This window comes from Eurosta solidaginis, chromosome 4, assembly GCF_040869045.1.
Source record: "Eurosta solidaginis isolate ZX-2024a chromosome 4, ASM4086904v1, whole genome shotgun sequence".
In the NCBI taxonomy this organism is placed as follows: Eukaryota; Metazoa; Arthropoda; class Insecta; order Diptera; family Tephritidae; genus Eurosta; species Eurosta solidaginis.
This window is the reverse complement of record NC_090322.1, coordinates 29,976,865-29,990,966: the sequence shown is the minus strand read 5'-3', so window position 1 is coordinate 29,990,966 and position 14,102 is coordinate 29,976,865. Positions and strand designations below refer to the sequence as shown.

At 33.6% G+C, this 14,102-nt stretch overlaps 1 long non-coding RNA gene across 1 annotated transcript in view; it reads left to right on the top strand.

Moving 5' to 3' along the window:
• LOC137249524 (uncharacterized) overlaps positions 1-7,439 on the top strand; it is a 519,870-nt gene extending 512,431 nt beyond the window's left edge. Inside the window, exon 4 of the long non-coding RNA XR_010952403.1 lies at positions 7,213-7,439. This is a non-coding gene — a long non-coding RNA (uncharacterized lncRNA). The remainder of the gene's footprint in view (positions 1-7,212) is intronic.
• The last annotated feature ends 6,663 nt before the right edge of the window (positions 7,440-14,102 follow it).

The window sequence follows — 14,102 nt, the reverse complement described above, 5'->3', positions numbered from 1 at the left end:
CGTGTTATCGGTTTACTATCGCAGTCTCATGCATGTTTGCTTATACGTGTACTTAATGCTCACACCTTCTGCTTATGAGGATCGATTTTCGAGAAGTCGGTTGTCACACAACACAACTCTGTTAGTTTCAAGCGTACCTTTCATCGAAGAAAGATCTCATATGGTAAAATTGGAAACGTTTAAACTCCCCATTTCCTAAACTAAAGATATTTGCAATGACCACGAATGGGTTCCTAAAAATTATAATTTTTTGACATTCTTGCCAAAGAAAATTGATTTTTCCCCAAAGTTCTCAATGCAGGCGTATTTGTTTTTCTCCAGAATCGGAAAGTTCGAAAAATTTAACTTTTTGATACCATTTTTAAGACATCATCATCATCATTAATTGGCGCTTAACCGCCTAAACATTTTGGTCGTTTCGCAATAAGTCATGTCGCTTATCCCAGTTTTGCGATAACTATAGCCAGTGGGGAGCATCAATGGAGGTCAGATCTTCCTTCATCTCCCTCTCCCAACTCAGTGAAAGTCTTCCCTTTTCCCTGCTTCCAAACTGGGGTGTCGACTGATATACTTTATTGTACTATCGAGGTTTAGTTCTGTTACAAGAGTTACCTTTTCTAGCATTATGTTAAAGAAAATGCTCGAAAAGAGAGCCGCCTTGTCTGAAACCTCTTTGGTTTAGAATTTTGGTTTCGAATGATCTTTCGAACGAAGCTGGTGGTGTTGCAAAATGTTATTTGGCAGGGCCTTGTTAGCTCTGCAGTGAACTTAAATTTAGACATAGCAGCATACAAGCAACTACTTCAACAAAAAAGATCGTGAGTGTCGTTCTCTTATCGTGAGTCTTCTCCGGAATCAGGCGCATCGTGAAAATCTGGTCAATAATAAATATACCAGGTCTGAAGCCACACCGATACAACTAACCAATCAGTTTGTTGACTGTGGGCTTCATTCTTTCGCACAGGACGCCAGATAGAATCTTATACGGTAGATGGCGCGATTTGCTCTTCTTGTGGTTTGGCCAGAGCACACTTAAATTCCAGTGCGGAAGCATGCGATCATCCGACCATTTTTGAGACATACCAATGCAAGATTTCAATATTTTGTAATCGAACAAATTAACGAAGATTCAACAAAGAAAACACTTGTGGTATATACGTGGCGTATACGTAACTTTTTTTATATGGACATAATAGTCGAACGTTCAATTTTGAAAAGCGAATAATCGATTATTTGCGATTATATATATATTATAATAACTAATAAATATTTTCAAAGGATGCAAATCGCACTAAAATATAAAATCGAATACTCGGTTAATAGAATTATTCGAATAATTTTAAAGGCCCTAGAAGAACTAGAGTTAAAGCAAAGTTTAGTGAGCAACTAAAAGCAAAACTCATGGGCTTGTTTGCACAACTACATACAAGCACAAAGCACTTTCATATAGCCATATGTTGCGAGACTCACTCAGACTGACATCAAGAACCCACACACATACCTATTTAAAACGGAGAGGTTTAATCAATTAGCATGACTTTTTCAGAATTCAAATGCATCTATGAGAATACCAATTAATTGTAAATAAATGCATAATAAGGAAATAAATCAATACATTGAGGTATCTGTGTAGATACAAAGAAAGAAAAAAAATGGCGATAGTACTATTTGAAAGTGGAAATGGCAATGGTACTTGTATTTGTCGATATGCAAAACTAAATAAAATAAAGAGAAATCACATCAGCGCATATAACAAGTACTTTAGTGCAATGCAAATATTTATTTTACATCAATATTTACTTTGGAGGGTACACAAATACGAGCAGGGCGCTGAACTGTTTTGATAAATTTACTGATACCATCAACCCTTTAATCATTTTAATTAAAATCACTCACTTCACTTACTAAGGCATTGAATTCATTTAAACTTTGATTTTTAAGAGTACATATTTAATTAGTTAGAGTAACTGCGAAACCTTTTCGATTTTATTATAATTTTTGAAAGACAAAATTCGAGTCATGTAAAAAGTATGGAGTTAGCTCATAAAGTATCTGTATTTAATTAGCGAGACATACTCATATTGCTATATACAATGGTTGTTGTTATTGATGTTAGAGAAAAGTTACAAAGTTTACTCAGCCAGTGGAATGCCCCGCTGCTCGCCTTGCAATTGGTCTATAAGTATTGCCATTTTGTTGCTATTTCTTTATACATCATTAGGTACATACTAATGCTATATGGTTTTAATCCCATTGGTGGGGAATACTTATAGGCGCGTTCAATGGGCTGTGCTCAAAGCTTCGAAACTTTTGTTTGGGTGTGAAAAATATGCAACTAACAAACAATATATGAATAGAGCGCTATTATTAGCAAAATCTTAACACCTTAAGCCTTTTCTAACATTTTAAAGGTATAAAGTAAATAATAACAAAACAAACTAGTAAGCTTAAACAATAGCTATGAAGGTTACATAGTAGAAAGGGCAGTGTGACGTGACTCATCAAACATTGAGTATGCTTGATATGGCGAGTCTCCTTTATCCCAGAGCGCTGTTTTTTTTTTTACTACAGTGTCGGAACTAACCAATGACAATAAAAACTGACCAAAGTACGAAAGCGATAGTGGGAGTACGGTGCCATTATATTATTATAACTAGAAGAAGATTGGCGGCCACCGTGGTGTAATGGTAGCGTGCTCCGCCTATCACACCGTATGCCCTGGGTTCACACCCGGGCAAAGCAACATCAAAATTTTAGAAATAAGGTTTTTCAATTAAAAGAACATTTTTCTAAGTGGGTTCGCCCCTCGGCAGTGTTTGGCAAGCGCTCCGAGTGTATTTCTGCCATGAAAATCTCTCAGTGAAAACTCATCTGCCTTGCAGATGCCATTCGGAGTCGGCATGAAACATGTAGGTCCCGTCCGGCCAATTTGTAGGCAAAATCAAGCAGAGCCCGACGCAAATTGGAAGAGAGGCTCGGCCTTAGATCTCTTCCGAGGTTATCGCGCCTTACATTTAGATCAAACTGCACACGGGGTTCAAAACAAATTCAAAATCGGTTCAGTAGTTTAGGATTCCATCGCGGCCAAAAATGTTGTGACACGTGTTTTTTATATATTAAGATATTGGCGAAGCTTTCAGGCCTAATATCCTTTGAATCTGGGAGACTATCGGAAAGGGATTTTCCAAAATACTTAAGTCATTTTGACAGGTGTTCCTGCGTTTTTCTACAGGCCTGGAATATTGCGGCTATGATACTTCGTTTTGTATTCTAATCACATCTTTACCGCATTCACCACAATTTTGCTGTACCACCTGGGTGCCGCAAGTATTCTACATAAACATATGTCGCATATATTAAGGCTGGCCTCAGGTAATTTTTCGTTGTATGATGGCCGCATGATCTTTGGAACTCTACAGAACTGCAAATTCTTCCAAAAGTGTGGGGTAAGCCAGTATAAGATGATATATCCTTTGGTAGCATAAAGAGCCAACCCTCTCCGTGAAAGCCCATCTGCAATCTTGTTACCATGTATGTTATGAATCCCTGGCAACGAAATCAGGTTAAAGTTATATCGACTTGCCAGAATCCAGAGGTTTCGGATTGAAACACCCTCGCCGAGAATTTTTCAAGAGAATTATTTATAACTGTAATTCATCCCCAACTGCATACTCTCAAACCAGTGCTCCGTATGTTAGGATCGGTTGAATAACTATATTGAAAATCCACGCTGTGAGCTATGGCCTCCGATTGCAGCAATCCTTTGCAGACATAAACAGTTCCGTAAACTAATGTTCTGCGTTAAGCCTCTAAATCAGCTTTGATGTCACTCTGATTCGATATTGTCCAATAAGATAAAGTAGGCTAAAACTTTCTGGTTGTGAAGAGTTATAGCTTTTTGTTTGAGCCCTATGGTCACCGCTCAGCTACTCAGCTTTCTAAGTGATTGTTGCATAGCCCTGTCAACTACGTCTCAATACAAGCTAGTGTTACTAGGTAATTTGCGTAGTTCAAGAATTTATTTCTGTAGAGTTGTTTAAGTATGTTAGCTATCAAACATAACCAGAGGATGAGACATCGCCGCACACGGATACGGGTTGACCTTACTTACCTCCAGCTTAGCGCTTAGCATTTTAGATAACAAAGCCGACTTGATACAATTTCCAATAGAATCTTAAATGGCTGCCCTGTGTAGGTAGCGTACTAACCTAGCACAAAGAATTTTCTCTGTTCAAGACCCGGAAAGTGAAACTTCAATACACTTGAGAAAACGTTTTTCTAAACGGGTTCGCCCTCCAGCAATGCTTTGGCAAACATTTCGAGTGTATTTCTGATACGAAAATTAATGCAGATGCAATTCAGAGTCGGCATAAAACAGGCTAAGCGGTCCAAGGTCTTGTTTTATTCATGGTACCTAATATTCACCTTTGGAAAGAATACTACACTGGTCTGTCTGCAAATTTAAAAGAACATAAAAATGTTGAATACAGGCCTTAGAAATAACCAGGTTATCATTAGCCAGCAGGTTTTTCATATATTTTGCTGGCAATATTCCTTGTGGACCTTGGAATTTGTATGGTTAAAAGCTCTACATTTCTCATGCAATCTTATTTTGCATTATAGGTTAAATATTTTTGACGAAGGGAGGGTAAAACTTCTATATACTTTCTTGCCTCCAGTTTTTTGCATGAAAATTCGCTAGTAAGACCAAAAAATTAAAAACAGCTACATCATATAACTATGAACTGCAATTTACACTTCACACTTTCACACCAATCTTTGTTCAAACCCATACCTGGTTATTCTCATTTATGCACACATTTGCTTCTATGCAAATTTGTCAATAGTTATAGCGCCTAATTAAACACTTTGTTGTAAACATGTTGTACTTACTCTATTTATGTTTATGCACCTTGAAGTATGCTACTGTGTGCACTTCTACAATGCACTACTCACACAGCCAACAAGAAAGTAAGCGGCTCCATTAAATACACTTTCGTACATCAGGTGGTCATAACAACTTCATTAATGAGTAACAAGTAACAGCAGTAACAACAACAACAGTAAAATTCAATATATAAACGAAGTTCATGTGCACTCAAATAACGAACACAACAAGAACAGCAAGTGTAGCAACAGACCAGAGGAAATATGAAAGCAGTAATAGTAAGAGTAGGTACATATATAGCAACAAAAGTTCACACCAGTAATAGTGGGCGCGTAAATGTGGATACCGAAGGCGCTACTAGCGAGATTCAAAATGTGGGGAGCATATGTTGTTCACGCGTAGTTACTCACCTGTGGCTACTTTGTTTGATGTATTGTCAACAATGTTGTTCTTAACTCATACTCTTATCAGAGTTGGGCTATTCTTAATTGCAAGAATAATAAGAATAATTTAAAACTTAAAGCGGTTTATAAAGTTTGAAGGAATTTTTTGCATTATAAAGAATTCAGTTTGAGCTGGAAAAGTCTATACGGCGACCAGTTCAGCTTAATACTTCTTCCAGACAGCCTGTATATGATTCTTTTGAAACGATGTTTATATCGTGACTAATTCAGAATTTATATAATATTAATTCAAAATATTTTCAGCATAGTTTCAGGATTATCATAAGATCATAAAGAGACCATAAGGGGATTATATGTAAATAAGTTCTTGATTTGAAACTATTTTGAATATATTTTTGACGAAATTAAACTATTTTTGAATAATATCGGGACTAAATTAAATATTTTCGCACCAGTCGTCAAATATCTTTAAATAATTTGGAACTATTTTGAAACTACTTTGGTTTTTTTTTAATACTTATTTATTGTGAATAAACGTTAGCTTGAGATTATTTTTGAAACAATTTCCGAATGATTTTTATGTTCATTTCTTTTTTTGGATTTATTTTTTAAACAATTCTTGAGTCATTTCGAGACTAACTATTTAACTATTATTTTCGGAATTATTATAGCACAACTCCGTGGTATTTATCGAATGAAATTTCTGAACAGTTTCGAAATAATTTCTAGAAAATTCGGGGATTATTAAAATATCTTGAAGAATTTTTTGAAATTACTTAAATAAAATTTTCAATTATTTTCAGGGATTATTAAAATATCTTGGAAGTAATTTTGAATTATTTTAGAAATATTTAATCGTAGCCTCTAAATGACTTTTGGGATTAGTTTTTTTCGCTTCAACTAAGTTGAATAGTCCGTTGTTCAATTAATCGTTTATTTAAATAACTGAAATTTTTACTAATAAAAATAGAACATTATTGAGTGATCTTGAAAAAAAAATATAATAAATTGCTCATTTTTCTGTTCAATAATAGCAAAAAGATATTTAAATGGATCATCAAAATTCTGAATAACTGAGCAAAATATAAATATAATAATCAGTTAGTTAGCAATTACAAATGTGATCAATTAAATTAGAAAAATTTATTGGCTTACTATAATTAATTTAAGCACCATTTAAGGACTATTTATAAAGTATTATAAATTTAATTCGGAAAAGAATTGGGAAAACTTTGGAATAAATTTAAGTATTATTGTGATTAATTAAAGTCGATTTGGTGTAAAAGAAAAAAACGCATACATAAATTTACTATTAAATGCAAAATGATAATATGAAGGGTATTTATTTATTGTGTTTCTGATTAGACAAACTCTCTATATATAAGTCGAATGATTAATCAATCAATATTAGCAATACAACTTTTAAATAGTAAATTGATTGTTTTACCATAAATACATTTTTAACAATTTCGAAACTTTTATAACAATGCTTTTGATTAATTTCGAAAAATAATTGAAATTATATTCAAAAAAGTTTTGGTGCTAACTTGATTTGTTAGGATATATTTTAGGACTATTTTTGTTTTATTATTTGAGTCTATAAACGGACTACGTTACAAAATGAACTTGAAGAGAGCGCATGCCCAAAAACAATCAGTGCGCTCAGAAATCAAAATTCACAATAATCAAAAATTCAGCCCTAAAAATAGAAAAAATTAGGGCTATAGACCTTCTTTTGACTTAAAATTAATTTAAAAAATAAATTTGACTAAGCTAGTAATTTCTATGCATTTTGGATACTATTCCCGGAACTTTTTTTCAGGTTGCTTAACATATTTTATAGAAACTTCTTTAATCACTTTAGTACGATTTTATTATAATACCGTAATTAATTCGTAATTATTTTTCTTTTATTTCCAGGTACGCTTTATGAATACCAGAGTAGAAATTGTGGATTATTATGGAATTATTTGAAGACCATTTGGTCGGCAATATTGAAAACTTCTCAAAACATTTTCCTTGAATAATTATGTAATTATTTTGAGATAAGTGCCTGATAATATCTCAAAACTAGTTGAATGTTAATCAGAACAAATACAGAATATTTCACAGTTTATATGGGGATTGTTCAGAAATAATTTAAGATCATTTGCGTAAGTATTTCTTAAATATTTTATTTTATGCAATTAATTTTCCGTGAAAATTTCGAAATAATTTAATATCTTTTCAAAATTCTTTTTGGATGACTTTTTTTATTGACTTGACTAACTGCTGATTAATAAATAACGAAACTACACAAGGACAAATCACGGATTATATTCTGATTTTTCCTTGATTTGCTGAGAGCCTATTTTGAAAATATTTAAGAATCTTGTCGAGATATTGTCTGGTAGTGCTTAATTATATATAAGAATAGGCATCATTGAAAAAAAGATTAAAGATTTTTTCTAGAATATTTCCGTTAATGCTGCAAAATTATTTGAAGAATTTTGTGCAGTTGATTTGCGGAATGGTTCGGATATAATTTCTGGATCTTTTATGGATTTTTTGGAATAATTTTGTTATTGCTTATTTGTTACTGAGTTGTTATGAAATAATTTAAGAACCAATTCAGGATAATTTTCGATTTTTTTTTTTTATTAAAAAAGGACTATTTTGAAGTTATATAAGTATTATTTCAGTCGTGCCATTTATTAGTATTAAAACTATTTTGAAATGGGCACAACTAGTACATCACATTGTAATTAGTAATATGTATATATGTGGATTATTTCAAAATTATTGAAGATTATTCCGTAATTATTTCTGAAAATATTTCAAAATTATTTTAAGAGTTTTATGCGAGTGCTTTTTGGAAGGATTCGAAGTTTGTTTTTGGATCCTTTCCAGATTTTGTTTTTTTTTTTTTTTTTTTGTATGATTTTATAATATCTAATTACTTGCTGCATTGTTTTAAACCTATATAAGAAATATCTCAAGATAGTTTTCGGATTTTTACTTGATTAACTGGAGAATGTATTTAATTTGCTTAAGAATCATTTCGGGGTCTTTCCTTGATTAATTTTCAAACTATTTGAAAATCCTAACGGGATTATTTACGAAAGATGTTTTAACTAGTTATATATGTATATATAGCGATTATTCAGAAATAACGAAAGATTATTTCGAGATTTCTTTCGTAAAAATTGCAAAACTATTTTTTTAGTCGAAAAATATTTGGAGCAGATTTAAGATTATTTCGGGATTTATTACGAAAAATATTTTAATTAGTTAAATGTGTATTTACAGGGAATACTCAGAAAAAACTGAATTTATTTCGAGATTTCTTTGGTAAAAATTCCAAACTATTTTTTTAGTGGAAAAATATTTAGAACAGATTTAAGATTATTTCGGGATTAATTACGAAAGATATTTTAACTAGTTAAATGTGTATATACAGGGATTATTTTGAAATAACTGAATATTGTTTCTAGATTTCTTTCGTAAAAATTGCAAAACTATTTTTTAGTCGAAAAATATTTGGAGCAGATTTAAGATTATTTCGGGATTAATTACGAAAAATATTTTAACTAGTTAAATGTGTATTTACAGGGAGTACTCAGAAAAAACTGAATTTATTTCGAGATTTCTTTCGTAAAAATTGCAAAACTATTTTTTTAGTCGAAAAATATTTGGAACATATTTAAGATTATTTTGGGATTAATTACGAAAGATATTTTAACTAGTTAAATGTGTATATACAGGGATTATTCAGAAATAACTGAAGATTTTGAAGATAGTTACTCAGAAATAACTGAATTTATTTCGAGATTTCTTTCGTAAAAATTGCAAAACTATTTTTTTAGTCGAAAAGTATTTGGAACAGCTTTAAGATTATTTGGTGTTATTTACGAAAGATATTTTAGCTAGCTAAATGTGTATATACAGGGATTATTCAGAAATAATTGAAGATTGTTTCTAGATTTCCTTCGTAAAAATTTCATAACTATTTTTTAGTAAAAAAATTTTTGGAACAGATTTAAAATTATTTCGGGATTATTACAAAAGATTTTTTAACCAGTTAAATGTGTATATATAGGGATTATTCAGAAATAACTGAAGATTGTGAAGATTGTTACTCAGAAATAACTGAATTTATTTCGAGATTTCTTTCGTAAAAATTGCAAAACTATTTTTTTTAGTCGAAAAGTATTTGGAAAAAATTTCAGATTATATCGGGATAATTTCAAAAATAATTTGGTTTAATTTTTTTTTTGCCAAACTTATTGCTGCACTATTTCGAAACTATTTAAGAACCGATTCAGCATTATTTTCCTGTTATTTATTGCTTAACAGAAAGGCGATTGAATTATTTATTTTTATGTTTTTTATTCTTAGTGCGTTACGAACTTTTTTAATTTTCAGTTTGTTTCCGAAAAATTGGCCAACATAAGTTCCGAAATAAATCGGTAAGCTAACACATTTTCTTCAAAACAATTTTACTACTAACAATTAAAACTTAGTGCGCGCTCAAGTTTTTTTAATACTTTCTTGCGAAAAATTATTTTTTGTTGTATTTCTTGAACCCTCGTTGTTTATCTACTCAATTATTTACTTTACTTAAACTTTCCACCTCTTCCTCATACTGATTGCTTGTTTTACTTGGGCAAGTGAATGCATCAGCACTGTGGAACTTCGTCAGCTGTGCGCTTTGTTAATTAGCAAACATTTGATAGCGGTGAAACAATTAATTGTGAACTTAGTATACCAGCGCTCAGACGCTGAAACATACTTACATATAAAATTAAACTTTCGGGCTAGACCTCAAGAATGCATATGTAGTTGTGTAAGAATGACAAGAGTAAGAACATAATGTGGCCCTGTAGGTGGAGGGGTTACAAATCTCCACGGTACCAAAACTAAATTATTGATACCATGCGTGATGAAGTCCCAGGATGCGCTGCAACTTCTGCTGCGACTTACTGTATCTCGGTCTATGGAGAAAATTCAGTTCTGCCAAATAAACAAGCAGGCGGAGGATATATTGTACACGCAGCTTGGCAAAATGTCTCGGGGTACAGGCGAAATTTATATAAGACTCAGGGAAAGAAGTCCCGAGGATATCAATCCTAACACACTATAAGAAAGCGATGCTGAAAAGCACCCCAAAAGCCTTAAAGAGATAGATGGCCTTAACTACATTAATACCCATAACCAGGTGCATCAGCTGTATATTAAATTTCACGAAGATTACTTCAAAACAGAGATTGTATGAGGGCACGAAATCAGTGGAAAGGGGCGAAATCCGACTAGACAGTAAGTTGTCGTGGAAGCTCAACGTGGGGGAGAAAGAGTAAAGAAGGTCTCGACGGCACTTTATGCATACAAAATAATGCTAGGTTATACGTGGGCCTATCGAAAGTGTGCTCATATGGCGGACGAAGCGATACATGTGTACACTGATGGTTCCAAAGTAGTGGAAGGAGTAGGATCTGCGGTATACTGTGCTGATCCGGAAATAAATAGATCCTGCCAGCTGCCAGACCGCTGTAGCGTTTTCCTAGCGGAAGTCTTATCCCCATTCAAAGCAGTTGAAACACTGGAAGAGAATAGTTTAAATTGCAGCCGTGTTAGCTTTTATATTGACAGCCAAGCAGCAATTAAGGCAATAATATCGCATAGCATTGCATCAAAAAGTGTGTTAGAGTGTTAGAAATCCCTGGAAGTAATCAGTACGGATAAAAGCATACATCTATGTTGAGTCCCAGGGCATATAGGAATATATGCGAATGAAAAAGCGTATGAACTAGCTAAAAAGGGCGCATTCATTGGAGCTTGCTCCGTAGACGTCCCAGTCAGACTGGGCGAGATTAAGAGAAGGCTAGAAAAATCGTGTGTCCAAGCGCGGGCTGTATAGTGTCGAAGATTATGTGTAGGTGTTACAACCTTATGCTAACAAAGTTGCTTCTATCACTAAAAGGAGAGGACTGTAGACTCATGACGTGTACTCTGACTGGGCCTGCCTTCTGACGTCATATGCCTTTAAATTAGGCTTGGTCAGTGATAGCAAATGTAGGAACTGCGAGTTGGTGGAGGAAACGGTCGAGCACATTTCATATTCAAGTCCTGCGCTTGCCACGCTCAGACTTCAGCTATTAAGAGTGATAAAGCTGTTAGATCTAAAAGCAGAAAATGGCATAGGTACTAGAAAGCTACTAGTAACCTTCCCTATAAGCACAATGATCATTTATCCACCCTGTCGGAAAATCAACAAAACAAAATTAGATTTTTCAAATTTTATCAAAAATGACAAATTGCCATATTAGAAATAGATTTTGTTTGGCAGCTGCCAATCAATTAGATTTTTTCAAGAAATTTAATAATAAACACCTTTTAATCAAGTGAAATTATTTTGTTCAAGGGCAATGAAAAAATATCACTCATATGCCATGGCATCTGCTGCAAGGCAAAAGGTGAGCTGCGCAGCTAGGTAGAGGAAAATATCTAAATCCCCTTAAGATATTTTTTCTTTGCCATAACGAATGGCAGGAATTTAAGCGCACATATTCATATAAGAAATTTCGACAACGTAGGTATACATTAGGGCGGGTCGATTTAAAAATCGCTCATTGCTCTGTGAAAATCGTATTCTAGGGATCAAAATAAGAAACTTTGCCGAAGGAACCATACCTCTAAAACGAATTCTGATGCCCCCCCCCCCCCCCTTTGCGTCGAACAACACAAGCAATTTTACGATCTCCAATAGTGTCACAGTGATATCTTCATTTTTTAAAACGGTTGAATAAAAAACCCACACAACTATGTTTACGACATGCAAATGCATCACAGTGATGCCTCGGTTTTAAAAGGGGGTTGTAAAAACGCTAATTTCTAATAATTTTTTTTAATTTCTTTTCTATTACTAAGTTAAATTCATTTTTTAATTTACATATGTTCTGACTAAATAAATTTCTAAAGAGAAAAATAAACTACAAAAAGAAAAAATATAGGCATTTCAAAGTGGGATTTTTCAAAATTTGCCCCAACGGCCCAAAGGGGGGGGGGGGGGGCATCAGAATTCGTTTTAGAGGTATGGTTCCTTCGGCAAAGTTTCTTATTTTGATTCCAGAATATGATTTTCACAGAGCAATGGGTGATTTTTTTGCCTCCCCACAAATCCACCCGGCCTAGTATACATATATATATAATTAGATATATATAAATGTCTATATGTGTGTGTGAAATAATTTTCCAAAAATATCCAAGTCATCACTCATATCACACAATGTAGCAAAAATATTTATGAGAAAACAAGAAAAAAGTTATACGACTTGTGTTTGTATTAGTATGCAAAATTCGGGGAACGAGTAGGCATTTACGGTTTCACGTAAAACAATGAATTACTTAATAAGAAAAATAGAATGCAATACATTTGTATGCGTGCGCATATGAGCAGGTTGCAACTACTGGAGTGTTTCAGATATGTAAAAACACACTTAAATACACTCCCGGTTATGATACTTAGCTCCACTTACCTTTTTTTCAAATTCTGCGCGTTTATATGAGTACTATGCTTATTTTTTCCCATATAGAGAATGTAATACTATGCAAAGGCAACCATTAGAGACATTGACAATGATAAGTTTTGGAAATAATTAACACGTAAGCGGTGGTGTAAATATGTAGGTGGAAAAGGTTTCATGAAGGGCGTGAAATCGAAAGGAATTAACCTCCACTATGTTAGTTACCTTGACGCTTTGTGAGAAGTCGCTTCTTCCTAATTAAGTACTTAACATTAAGGTAGATCCTCCGCTGAGAAACTAGAAGCTATCGTTGCTTTTCCATGATAGGGGCTAGTGACATTATGCAACAAGTCTATTCTCCCCATGCAAGGAATGAAGAAATTCGATTGTTTCAAGAGGAAGCAGTGTTATGTTTTAAAGAAAATTCCAAAGGTGAAAGCAAAGATAGTTCATAAGCAAGTATTAAGTAGCAAATTCCGTAAGCGGTGAACCCAAGCGTGGCTCTGTACATCAATCAAATGCAAAAACAATTTCCCTGTGGGATACTTAAAAAATTTGTTGTCAAACTCACTTTTACTTTTTATCTAGCCTTTTTCTTACTCACTGCGGTGCATATTCGCATCCGCGTACAGTTCCTTGTGCCTTGTTTTTTCTACCAGCCTCTTGCACTACGCATGTGATGTCTTCGCATTATGAGTTAAATAGCAAAAAGCCAGGAAAAGCGTCTGCTCCTGCTCCCTCAATTGCCACTGTCTCTAGTTCCTCAGTACGGTAAAAAGGCAGCATAGATAAACATAGCTGTTTCCCTAATATAATTCGCTCATACCTAGACTTCCGATTTCCTATAATAAGTGAATTTGCGCGCCAAGCCCAGAAATATACCCTCCATGGCTGCTGAAGACTTAGAAGGAACTAGCTGGGCGCACTTTACTAGGCTGTTTTATAGAAACCGTATTTTATTTTCATGTAAGTAAAACGCTTAACTTTAGACTATCATTATTACGTCACATAAAAACAGCACTTTCATCATAAACTCAAAAAGTTTTTCAAAGTTTGCTCAACCGTGACTGAAAGCGTCAAATATTTCAAAGTAAAAATGATGTAACAATAATCAGCATTTTTAGCAGCCAACGCCGAAAACTCATAAAATCAGCAAAATCCAATAAAAGTATTTTGTAGTTTTTAAACGTTTACTATCACTTTCGCTGGATTCTGCAATATTATTTACCAATTGAGACTGATCCAACTTTATTCGATTTGGCTGCGAGCGCTTCATAAAAACTTTCTTATCTTATTACACATAACATA